The sequence below is a fragment of the Triticum dicoccoides genome, chromosome 2B, assembly GCF_002162155.2.
Source record: "Triticum dicoccoides isolate Atlit2015 ecotype Zavitan chromosome 2B, WEW_v2.0, whole genome shotgun sequence".
NCBI lineage: Eukaryota > Viridiplantae > Streptophyta > Magnoliopsida > Poales > Poaceae > Triticum > Triticum dicoccoides.
The window spans coordinates 670,689,121-670,702,744 of record NC_041383.1 but is presented as its reverse complement, the minus strand read 5'-3'; the positions used below and the strand labels follow the sequence as shown (position 1 = coordinate 670,702,744).

The window sequence follows — 13,624 nt, the reverse complement described above, 5'->3', positions numbered from 1 at the left end:
TAAACTAATATATTGTTATTCAACTGGAAATAAAGTGCGACACGAAGGCTTTCCAAAAGAACACCCCATACATATTTTATTTTGCCTAATATAACATACTCCCTCTGTCCTAAAATAGTGTTAAAAACGTTCTTATATTTTGGGACAGAGGGGTAGCAAAGTACAAGAATATTCTCATCCTACACAGAGAAAAAACGCCGTTCCCATGGTTGATCCGTTGCCACAGAACGAAAAAGAGCACGCCGTGAACCACCCCTGGCCGCCGTTACCGGTCGTCGTGGAGAGAAAAGGAAAAAGAAACGACTGTCTGCGACCACCAAACCCAGGAGACAAACGTTCCGCCCGTGTCCCCCTTTTTACCATGGCCATTTTTACTGCGCCGCTCCGGCGCTCCCCCAACGCTCTGTCGCACTGTGCCGCGGCTGCTTCCCTCATCTTTTAACTGCCCCGCGAAAAAGCGTCCGAATCCCAAGACACCACCCTCTCGCTCTCCCAGAGGCAAAAGATTTCTGCGCACTCCATACCGATCGCTCCTGCCCTTCTCCCATTGATCGCTCCTGCTCTGCTTTTCTCCGCTGCGCAGCACAGCCACCAACGCCGCCTTGACTGTCTCGAAGCGACCCCTCCTCCAAGACGGCCAAGACCACCAGCCCCCTCCTCCTCCGCCTCGCCCTCGCGAATGCCGCCTGCTTGCTCGGGTGCTCTCTCGCGCGTGAGCGGCTAGGGCCAGCGAGGGAAGAGGAGGGAGATAGGTGGCCCCGCCCCGGCCGCGCGGCGGCGACATGGGGGAGGTGGATTTGGAGGATGTGGTGCTCTCCTGGTCGGCCCAGGAGATCGCCGACGACGACCTCTACAGGGGCAAGGTACTCCCTCGCGTCATCCATCCATCCATCCGCCCGAGGTTTGCCGCTGCTAGTAGTAGTTCCGGATGATGATTTCTGCGAGCGGGCGCGCGGTTTGGCAAGCTTGAGCCTTCGTTTTATCGAATCTGCGCGTATGTACGGACCACGGACCAGCGAAGCTTGTGCGTGCGTGCGTATGTGCGCTAGCTAGCTAGGTTTCTACTCCGACTGCCCGTGCTTAAATCCCGCGTAATCCAAGTTGGGTCAGTTGCTGGATGCTCCAAAGGATGAAATGATGGTGCTCTGCTCTGTGTGTGTGTGTGTGTGTGTGTGTGTGTGTTGTCCGTGTGCTCGGGTTTAGAGGGGGTTTCTGTCCCCGTGTCATGGAAGCGCAATTCGCAAGTGCTTAGCAATGCAAATTCAGTGACCTTTGCTGTGCTAACTGCTGATTGCCGTTTCTGGACCAGCTAATTGCTAGTAACATGATTGTTGCACTTGCACACTTGCAAGCTTGGTCTGTCAGGAAATTACGTGTTGCTGTCGGTGCCATATGTTACTGATTCGGGCTGACTAGTTGTCTCATCCGTGAATCTTATGTTACTGATTGAGTGGATGTACTCACTGCTGTTGAAAAGAATGCCACACTAATTTGCTATGCCCATGATGTGCAATCATTTCTCAAGTCTTTTAGTGGGCTGTGTGGGGGAAATTATAAATTGTTTTGCTATGAAAGATTTTATGTCTACAGTTAGAGTACGGTAACCTCCTTTGTGATATGAGGAGCTTAACCCCTGTGTTGATCCTTGCTTGTTCTTCCAGTGTAAGAAATTGACTCTGCTAGCATTAATTACATGCCATTTTTGTGCTCAAGAAACTGTTGGTAATCTTTTGCCAGCTATAATCATATCTCATTTACGGACTCGTTTGTGTTTAGGTTGTAACCATTCCCTGCAACTTCAAGTCACTTGATCACTATCTTGTATCGTTTCGTGTTCCTCTGATTGAAGAAACAATGTCAGATCTGTGCTCATGCCTTCAACTCATCAGTGAAGCACCCTCGTCGCAAATACTTTCCATGGAGGTGGCAGGGAAATCGGGATCATACTTTATGGATGTGGACTTTTGGGATAATGATGCTGGTTTTTCTACTGGGAATTATACTGTGAGGAATGGTGACATATTAATTTTGTCTAGCATAAAACCTGAAGCTGCAGAGGACTTAAACCACCATGGTCTGACATACTGCTTGGCAATGGTTACTGAGGTTTCTATAGATGATGAATGCCAGAAGGGCTTCAGAGTCAAAGTTGCAAAGAATAATTGTTTGGAAGAAGAAGATTTAAACAAACTCAAGCATGCAATATTTCTCAACAATATCACGACAAACATGCAGATATGGAAAGCACTTACCTTTGATACGCACATGGATAACAATTTCACAGTAATCAAGTCGCTCTTAGACCCCACGGATCTGGTAATATGACATGAATACTTGCGTTTTAGTTTTACTATCTATTTTCGTTAGCATTATAAATTGGTACGGGGCCTAAGTCTTTGAGCTTCTCTTTGTTGGCTCTGTTGCAGGGTCAGGATGTTTGTGATGTCTGTATTAAACAGGATAGGGGTTGTTTGGCTTCTTTCACAGAGCAACTACTTTCGATTAAGCTTAATCGATCACAAATTGATGCTATTGAATCTGTCATCTCAGCTGTACAATGTGAGCATGTGAACCTCATGAAGCTTATATGGGGTCCACCAGGTACTGGAAAGACAAATACAGTTAGCGCTTTATTGTGGGTTTTGGCGCATTTGAAATGCAGAACTCTTGCTTGTGCTCCCACTAATGTTGCTGTTATTGGAGTTTGCACTCGTTTCCTTCAAAAACTGAAGGATTTCAATGAGATCATTGATGAAAATGGTCTACCTTTTTCTGTTGGAGATATCTTGCTCTTTGGAAGCAGGTCTAACATGGACATCACCGAGGATCTTCAGGAAGTTTTCTTGGATTTTCGTGCCGACCAACTTGCGGAATGCTTTTCATCGTCGTCCGGATGGAACTACAGAATAGCTTCAATGGCATCCTTTTTTGAAGACTGTGCTTCACGGTATGATATGCTTCTTGAGGATGATGACAAAATTGGTCCAGTGTGCTTTCTGGACTTCATTAAGAAGCAATTTGATGCAACAGCAATAGCTCTGAAAAAATGCATAATGAATTTGTGGCTTCACCTTCCTGGAAGGTGCTTTTCTCATGATAGTGTCATAAATATATCTACGTTGCTTGATATGCTGGAAAAATTTGGCGCCCTTCTGTGCAACATAGACTTGACCGATGAGGGCTTGAAAAGGGGCCTTTGTTGTCTATCAACTGAAAACTCTGTTTGTGCAAAGCCTATATCTTCAATTGAGAAGGAACTTGATGGAGCAAGGTTTACATGCCTTAAGTTGCTTAAAGATCTGCTACACTCGCTTAACTTACCCACTGGAGTAGACAAAAACTGGGTCAAGAACTACTGCATACGTAATGCAACACTTCTTTTCTGTACTGCCTCTAGTTCTTATCGGTTACATCACATGGATATTGCACCCCTCGATGTATTAATTGTTGATGAGGCTTCTCAAGTGCGGGAGTGTGAATTGGTGATCTCATTACGGCTACATTGGCTAAAACATGTTGTTTTGGTAGGGGATGACTGTCAGCTGAGTGCGATAGTTAAAAGCAAAGTAAGGTTTTGCCTCACCCTCTTTATGTGCTGTTTGGTTTCATTTTTAGTCACTGGTGCATTTATCAACAAGATAAAATTGTGATACTCAAACGCTACAACACTTTTTTCTTGAAAAAAAGTGAAGGCCATATCTTCTTTTTATGTTCTGTTTGTTATTGATCTGTTTTGATAATCTTAATCCTTACCTTTCATTGTTTATCTCTAGGTATGTAAAGAAGCTGGATTTGGAACAAGTCTTTTTGGGAGACTGGTTACGCTAAAATTTGAAAAACATTTGCTGAATATACAGTATCGCATGAATCCTTGTATCAGCTTATTTCCAAATGCTCAGTTTTATGAGAGGAAGATTTTAGATAGTTCCAGTGTCCTGTCTCCTAGCTATAATAAGGATTACAGATGCCTCCCTTTTGGCAGCTACACATTTATAAATGTCATTGATGGAAGAGAAGACAAAGAGGGCATGGGAAACAGTCGGAGAAACATGGTTGAAGTTGCTATTGTTTTGCACCTAATCCATACCATCTTTAAATGTATGTCTAAGCTGAACTCTTATCATTTGTTTAACCTTGATATCCTTTCCAGTTTTTTTTTATGAAGCTGCTTGGCTAATATAACATGGGATCTTTGGAAGCTTACATAGTCTTCCTTCCTTGTACTGGATATACTGCATAACCTTCATCGATAGGAAGTTCTACAATAATATATGTACAAGAGTCCAGTTTTCTATATGTGTATCTCATGATCGTGATTGCATCATTCCGGCTTTATGAAAATTCAGTTCTACCGCCCTGTTGTTCGGTAGGCAATGTTATATTTTTGTTTAGAGAAAGGAGAACAGTTAGTAGATAACATGAAAGTTGAAACACTATGCTCGATTAGAGTTGTTATCGACTGCAGGCCACTTAAGCAACTTTTATTATCGTCAGAGTGGAAAAGCAATCATTTGGTGATGCAGAATCAACTAAAGTTTTCTGAAGAAAATTGTTTCAGTAGCCTTGTCAAAAAATTGATCAGTTAATTTTTTTTCTGCAGCTTGGAAAAAGACAGGCCAAGGTTTCAGCATCGGCGTGGTTTCTCCATATAATGCTCAAGTTGATGCAATTAAAATTAGACTTGGCAAAAAATACGATGCATGTGATGGCTTTCATGTGCGGGTGAAGTCCATTGATGGTTTCCAAGGAGAAGAGGACGATATAATAATACTATCAACTGTTAGATCCAATGGGAGAGGAGCTGTTGGATTTCTTGCTGATAACCAAAGAACAAATGTCACTCTTACTAGAGCAAGGTGTGCATCAATTTTTATACGGTCCCTTGTTTTATTGCTGTTCATAGTATGTCATACTGATGGCGCGCTATTTCATGCAGGCACTGTCTTTGGATTGCTGGGAATGCTCATACATTGTATAAAAGTGGGACCGAATGGACAGACCTTGTTGCTGATGCAGAAATACGTAAATGTGTTTTCAGTGTGACTAATGACGCAATCATCTGTAGGTTGGTTTTGCAAGTAAAGCAAGAGCTTGATGAACTTGATGATCTTCTGAATGCTGATTCTGTGGTTTTCAGCAATACCAGATGGAAGGTAAGTACCATGGTTTTAGCCAGTTTGGCTTTGAACATACTTTCATGTTTTTTCATATGTCGCTGCACTTAAATTACCCAGAACGAAAACCACATGTATGTACATGTGTCTTATGAGACTCATGCTTGTCGTCAGGGAGTTAGGGTTTACTGAATATACACTTCCTTAGTTCCTTTATAGTGTGATTTTGTGTGTTTTCATGAACAGCCATGTCTTCACTTTTTGGAATCATGTATGTGGTTTGCTTGTCTCTGCTAGGCTGTTTGCTCTGTGTGATTGGGTGAGAGATATAATTAAGATTTTCAGGGACATGTGCTACTTTGACCATGATGTGTCAATTATATAGTTCTTTCTATAAAGTACATACAATCTTGCGAACGTCCTAGTTTTCTCGAAGAACATACTGTTCTTTCATTTTTCTCGTATACGCTTTTCCTCTGGTTTCATTTTTTGTATTTGTAAATTCAACAGGTCATTCTTAGCGAAGAGTTTAGGAAGTCTTTTACCAAACTAAAATCAACACAGCTCAGGAGGGAAGTACTCCAAAAGCTTATCAAACTTGGAGGTGGTTGGAGGGCAACAGTTAAGAACCTTGATATACCTGGTGTTTCTCATCTTGCAAAAGTATACAAGGTTAGGGATCTGCATCTTGTATGGAGTACTGACATGGAGAAAACCGAAAGAAGGTATTTCCAGATAATAAAAATTTGGGACCTACTGTCACAGCAAAATGTTGGAAGAACTGTTCAACGTCTCGAGAATTTGTTTTCATGTACACGCATGATTACCTGGATCACTGCAGGAGAGTGCAGACACAGGGGTATGAGTTAGTTGTTTATTATTAATGGGCTATACTCCGGTCCCTTCGTTTTTCATTAACCTATGATGCTTATAGATCAACTTGTTTGTAACTAGTCATGCCTACAAATGAACTGCATATAGACATTCTTCTAATTTGTGCCGCCCTTTTTGTTGTGGATAACAGGAAACTGGAGGTTCCTAAGGTTTGGGATGTTGAGCATGATATTATTCGCTATAACATGGATTTCAAATTTGATGCTCATAAAGAGCATGATCTCGTGGATACATCATATGCCATGGAGAATTCAAAAGTTAATGAAAGCTTCTTGCTGATGAAGTTCTACTCATTATCATCTGGAATGGCAAAGCATTTGCTGACAGCTACTGATGGGTCTGAAATCAACATCCCCTTTGAACTGAGTGATGAAGAAAAGGTGATAATCCAATTCCCGCTCACTAGTTTTATACTTGGGAGGTCGGGCACCGGAAAACCCACTGTATTAACAATGAAACTGATTCAAAAAGAGAAACTGACATTGATCGCATCCCAAGGTCTAAATTTGGATGGAGCTGATTTGTCTGTGGCAGGTGACAATAATATTATGCCACTAAAGAATGTAGGAGAAAGTTATGTGAAACAACTATTTATCACTGTGAGCCCAAAGTTATGTTCAGCCATAAAAGATCACATCTGCAGACTTAAAAGGTAAGTCTGTTGAATTGGACCCCTATTTAGAAGCACTACATATGTTCGCACCTTTTTGGAAATGATTTTGATACAGCTATTTAAAATGGACAGAAATGCGTGCACGAGTTGGCTTAATTTTTTTCACTGTACTTCATTCTATTGTATTTCTAACCTTAAGACTCTTCAGACCCTTTGTCATACCCTTTAAGGGTCAATGCTTTTATCCATCTGAAGTGCATTTTCTCTTTAAGATATGATTTATAAAAGGAAAAAGACAAATCATGAGCACCACTTTGCAGGCCAGGCCTCGAATGCGGGCTGGGTGTGCACTCTGCCACTCACAATACTAGCCAACCATGACATGCTTGATGCTCTTTTTTCAAACTATATACATTGCAAGCTGGTTCAATGATTTATTTGAAATATATTCACTTTGCTTATTTTATGCTTTGTATCAATGATCCTAATATTAATTCCAATTTATTTCAAACCCTATATAGATTTGGCACTGGTGATGTCTCTGATCAGCCAAGCATTCTTTGCATGCATGACATCATGGATGACCTGGAAGAGTTTACAGAAATTCCTGACAATTTTTGTGATCTACCTCATGAGCAATATCCTCTTACTATAACATATCGTAAGTTCTTGATGATGCTTGATGGCACATGCCAGACATCATTTTTCGATGCATTTTATGGTGAAATGAAGTCTAACTTTGAGAGAGGCCATTCAAGATCTCGTGCAGTGCAAACTTTTATTGAATTGAATGAAGTTACGTACGAAAAATTTGCTACTTTCTACTGGTCTCGTTTTAATAAAGATCTGACCAAGAAATTTGATGCGTCCACTGTCTTCACTGAAATAGTTTCTCACATTAAGGGCGCATATCCAGCAAGTGGGCCTTATACTGGCAAACTGGGAAGACAAGATTATGTCATGCTCTCAGATAAAAGATTTTCATCTTTGAACAAAGAGAAAAGAAATAAAGTTTATGATATATTCCTTCAATATGAGAGTATGAAATGCACTGCCAGGGAGTTTGATTTGTCAGATTTTGTCAGTAGTCTTCACAGTAGTCTTGCATCTGAGTGCTACAATGGAGATATGGTGGATTTAGTTTACATAGATGAGGTACAGGATCTGACAATGACACAAATAGCACTTCTTAAGTATGTCTGCAGGAACATGAAGGAAGGCTTCCTTTTTGCTGGTGACACTGCACAGACTATAGCAAGGGGTATTGATTTTAGGTTTGAAGATATCCGTTCACTCTTTTATACTGCATTCCTCGCAGAAACTGAGGAATTTAATCAAGGACTTAAACATGGGGTCCATCTCTCTGATATGTTCCAATTGTCTCAAAATTTCCGCACACATTGTGGCATCCTCCGTATGGCACAAAGTATCATGAGCCTTCTGTGCTTCTTTTTTCCATCAAGTGTTGACAGGCTTAATCCAGAGACTGGACTTGTATATGGAGAAGCTCCTGTGCTGCTGGAGTCCGATAACGACGAAAATGCAATTATGAGTATTTTTGGAGAAAGCAAAAGTAAACATGGTAATCTGCATGGCTTTGGTGCTGAGCAAGTCATATTAGTTCGTGATGATGCTACCAAAAAACAAATTATTGATCTTATTGGTAAACAAGCTCTTGTTTTGACTATTGTTGAATGTAAAGGCCTTGAGTTTCAGGTATGAGCCTATCAATCAGTTTCGTCTGTGTTAATTCTGCAAATATTTCTATTGTAAAATGTGCTGTTTCAAAATGTTGAGTGTACTTACTTCAGAGGTATTGTGTAGGATGTGCTGTTGTACAACTTTTTTGGTTCGTCGCCTTTAAGAAATAAATGGAGAGTTCTGTATGGCTACATGAAAGATAAAGATATTATAGCACACTCCGAGGGGATCTCTCACCCAGATTTCGACAGAAGCAAGCATTATCTACTCTGTTCAGAGCTGAAGCAACTCTATGTTGCAATCACACGCACTAGGCAAAGATTGTGGATATGTGAAAATACAGAGGATTACTGTCGACCAATGTTTGAGTACTGGAAGAAGTTGTGTCTTGTAGAAGTTAGATTACTTGATTCTTCCCTCATCCAGGCCATGAAGACAGGGAGCAGCAATGATGATTGGAGGCTACGGGGAACCAAGGTTAGTGATCTTTACTTGTTTTGTCTGGAAAGCCAATTTTAATTTATTGCATTATGTTGCCTAGTGAATGTTCTTAATATTATTAAATCCATGGGGTTTTTGTTTCTCACAATTGTTCTATGCACAAATATTTTTTGTTAGGCGGGTCCTGGGGCGTACCTTACAGTTTTTGCGTATTTGTCTTTTACCATTGTTATTCCATGTCACAGTTCTCCTTTTTTTTTTGTAGTTATTCAATGAGGGGCAATTCGAGATGGCTACTATGTGTTTCGAAAAGGCTGGTGATGCACACAGAGAGAAGTGGGCAAGAGCTGCTGGACTTGTAGCAACTGCTGACCGTGCCATCTCCACAAATTTGGAGTTAGGCAAGGCTTCATTGCAAACAGCATCAGAAATTTACGAGGCCATAGGAATGCATGAGAAAGCTGCTATGTGCTATATCAAATTAGGGGACTACAAAAGAGCAGGTCTGCCAACTCTCCATAATTTCCAAGCTGTATCCATTTGAGATTTCATCGTATAAGTTATAACAGTCTACAAATGACAAGTTGTTCTTGAAGAATTGTCATATAAGTAAATGTCATCAAATCTCAAAATATTATTTCGAAATAATATCCCTACTTAAATTCTCACACTCCAAATAGCTCTGTCTGACTGAACATTGTGTTCCTTGCATTGCCATAGGTATGGTGTACATGCAAAAATGTGGTACTTCTAGACTTGAGGATGCTGGTGACTGTTTCGCTAGGGCTGAATGCTGGTCAGAGGCAGCTGAATGCTGGTCGGAGGCAGCTGAAGTGTTCTTCAAAGCTAAATGTTACACCAAGTGTTTCTCCATGTGCTCAAAAGGAAAGCAGTTATTCAATCTGGGCTTGCAGTTTCTGCACCAATTGGAGGAGGAACATTCGCTTGAGAATTCAGAACCCTTGGAGGTTTCTACAATTAGATCGAAGTATCTGGATATTTGTGCTCAACATTATTTTGAGTGTGGTGACATAAAGCATATGATGCCTTTTGTTAAGGCTTTTAGTTCTACGGATCATGTACATGCATTCTTAAAGTCTAGGAATCTTCTTGATGAACTGTTTAGTTTAGAGATGGAAATGTGTAATTTCATTGAAGCTGCAGGAATAGCAAGGCATAAAGGAGATGCCTTGCTGGAGGTGAAAATGCTTGAGAAGGCAGATTTGTTTGAGGATGCAACGCGGCTTCTCCTCCTCCACATCACTGTAAATTCCTTCTGGTCTTTAAATAATAAAGGGTGGCCTCCCAAAAGAAATCCAGAGAAGGAACAGTTGCTTGCAGAAGCCAAAGAGATGGCGAAGAAGGTCTCTGATTGCTTCTACTCCTTTGTTTGCCTGGAAGCTGATGCACTGTCAGATGTGATAAAGTCTCTTCCCAATTTAATTTGCACTTTGCTTGAGGGCAGAAAATGTGGAAACTTGTTTGTCGAATTTATTGCTTCCCGTTTGATCATTGATGTTCATCTTCAGTCTCGAACCTCTGCATACAATTTAGAGAGAGGGCCAGGATCTGAAGATGAAAATAGTTGTAATGATATGCTGGCTTCTAACCAGATGTCACCCCATACTCTGTTTTATGTCTGGAATCACTGGAAGTCGATCATACTCAAAGTACTATCTCATCTTCGCCACACTGATGGTCCAGAATTAAATGATTACACAGTTATGCATGAAGAACTTTTCGCCAAGTACTTTGGATTGAGAAAAGATGATGAAGTTGACAGATATGTGGTGCTTAACAAGAATGCAAGTTGGCTTTCTAATGCTGGCAGAAGTTCTTTGCAGCAAGATGGCAACAGATGTTTATTGGATGCTCCTCAGTGTCATTTATGTGCTAAGTATTTCTGGGTGAATGAGCTGTATTCTGTTGGTTTCAGTGTACTTAAGAAGTTGGAGCCATTAGTTCACATTTCTCCAAAGCCACAATCTTTGTATACCCTGGTGAGAACAAACGTTATTATAAATGAGATAGCAAAGTTTTTGGAAGAACCACAGTTCGGTATGCCAAAAATGAAGTTAAAAAGCTTCTTTGTTCTCTGTGAGCGTCGCTTCTTTGAGTTAGTTTTTCTTACGTGGAGAGATGGGACAACAAGGAGCCTCTTGCGTAGATTTGACTCACCAGCTACATATGGATTGATTGCTGATTCTCTTAGTTCACATCTTCGGCGAACAGATAATAATTTGACTCATGGGCATCTTGGGAGAACAACCATGCTTCTGCTTCATGCAGCACGATTGGATGATGCGCTACTTTCAAGACTACTACATTACCTGGACAACAATTCCAAGTGGGCAGGTTTTTATCGATGTTTTAAGAGATTTGTTGATACTGGTGCTGATAGATCCCACTTGATCTTGAACTTTGAGCTTGCTCTTGAATTTACATTCAGTTCTGTGATATGGAGGGATGAACTGGACTATATATCCCCAATATGCTATGTGGGTCTGATGGAGTGCCTTGGTTTCATGGCTTCATCATACCTTCTACAGAAAGGTTGTATATACTGCACGAAGTCTGTGTTGGTCAATATGCTGGAGTGCCGTACCAGCAAGTTTTACCTTGACACCTGCCTGGCATCTAATTCGAGCCCAGATGATGATCTTGATCGTATGGCACACTCATCAGGGCGTTTCATATTTTATACAATTATGACTATGTTGACAAACAAGGATATGCTATGGGAGTGGGTACAGAAGACGGCAACTCCTAGTTCATACTCCGAGGTCCTCCTGAGACTAGTGGTCACACTTTATACACTGATTCTAACTCATGGTCTTGTGTTCAAAAGAATAACTAATGATCTGCGGAATTGCTATGAACTCACAAATACTCTTCAGCGGTGCGGAGTCTTTGAGCATTTGCCTTTGGAGTTCTCTGAGAAGATGGTGCATGTTTTGCAAATAAGGCCTCGTACGCCGAGCAACTTCACAAGAATGCTTGCTGATGCACTGGACGCAGTCGGAGATCCTATGGTAGTTATGGTAGGCTCACCCAAACTCCCAGCAATCTGTCGGAACATAAATGCTTATATGATTATTAAGGAGGATTTGTATGATGTTCTGAAGATAATGGCTCTTCTTCGTCCTGGGGAGCCAAGTTGTGTAAAGCAAGAGGCTGCACTGCCAGAAAAATCTGATGTTAACAAAAACATTCCCAAGGCTGTACAAGATAATAAGGCGGAGAGTAAAGGTGAAATAGATTTAAGTGATGAGAATACCCCCCTTCTGGGATAAGTTTGAGACGTTTCAAGTCAACAAGCAAGGCCAGGTGAGTTTCATATGTTGTTATGCTTGCTTTGTTATCTTCCGGTTTGTCCCATTGTTCACAACTGCTAAGTTATTCTAAAAGCTACTGTATTTTTCTGCAGAAAGATGCAAGGTTCATTGTTCAATTCCTTAGGAATGCCCTCTCACGGCTGGAGCAAACACGCTTCCAAGAAAAGATTGATGCACAGTTGTTGGAAGAGTTCAGGCACATCTGCAGGGAGTTCGAAGAACGTTCTGCCAGTGCCAGGTAAGCCAATGTTAAATAGCACCAGCTCTGATATTGCTAATGGAAGTTGTTGCACCAGCTCTGATCTCCCTGGATGGTCCCCAAATATTCACCATTTGCGCAGGACGGCGAGGACAGCTTGTCCGACTGTAGAGGATCTATACTTGATGTGGCAAGATGGTGAGAACAAACTGCGGAGGATCATCAGCTTCATCCACTCTGAAAGGGCGTCCATGAAAGACGATGGCAGGAGCAGTGCGCACGCCGACGCCCACGAGTGTTCAGACGATGAGCCTGACGCGGGAGAACCGGCCTGGACTTCAGCGCAGGCGGCGCAGAAGCAGAGGAGGAGGAGGAAATCCAAGAAAACCAAAGGCCGTGGCAAGAAGTGAGCCCCTGTAGCCGCCACGGAGAAGGACGATATGTTGGTGGCAGCGACTCAGCAGTGGTGGTTCGTGGATGTTTGGGCGGCGGCGGCAATAACTGTTGAGGGGAAGCGGGACAGAATCGGCCTGGCGATGAAAACGCCTGATCGCCCACCTCGTGAGCCATTAGATCCCAAATTGTAGCAAAAGCCACCTTCGTGTAACAATTTTGCAACAATTTTTCACAAGGTGTGTAGAACATAAAGGAAAAACGTCGCATCATTTAGAACATCTTACGTGGTGATTTTTTTTGTTTTGCAGCAAATCACACCAGCTTGCGGAGTGTCCGAAAAACATGTGCATCATCATCAACTGCAACTTCCACTTTGGGACACCGACCTCGTCGCCCAGGCTCACCAGCTTTGAATATGTTTCATTGGTACCTTGACAGCGTTGAGTCCAGCGGGCCCAGGGCCCAAGGCCTGTAGCACTTTGGTTTTGGACGGGACCAATGTGTGCGACCTTCATGTGTATGGGTCGTGGCCTTTGGCAAGGTGAAACAAGGGTTAAGGGGCGGATGGAAGAGGAATATGAGGGAAAGGTTGACGGAGTTGTTTACCTCCGGTGGTCCTCGCCAAAGCTCGGGTTGGATAACCTAGGGGGAACCCTACCGTCTTTTGATGTTCTTTGGGATCACAAGGATCGAGATAGACCTAGGGGCTGAATAGGGACAACTATTTTTTTTCGTTGATTATTAGCAAGTTTAGGCTATGCGGAATATAAAGGTGTGCCTAAACAATTGTTACAGTGAGGTAAATAATCATGTATGATGAATGCAAGGTCAAATGAACAAAATAAACCATACGTAAAGAGGTAGGGTTAGGCTGAGATGAGAATGTATACCGATGTTCACTTCCTTAGGAGGGAGGGGGGGGGGAGCTAGT

The 13,624-nt window shown here is 42.0% G+C and overlaps 1 pseudogene; it reads left to right on the top strand.

Annotated features, from left to right (window-relative positions):
* The first annotated feature begins 655 nt into the window (after positions 1 to 655).
* Positions 656 to 13,175, top strand: LOC119365514 (annotated as a pseudogene).
* The last annotated feature ends 449 nt before the right edge of the window (positions 13,176 to 13,624 follow it).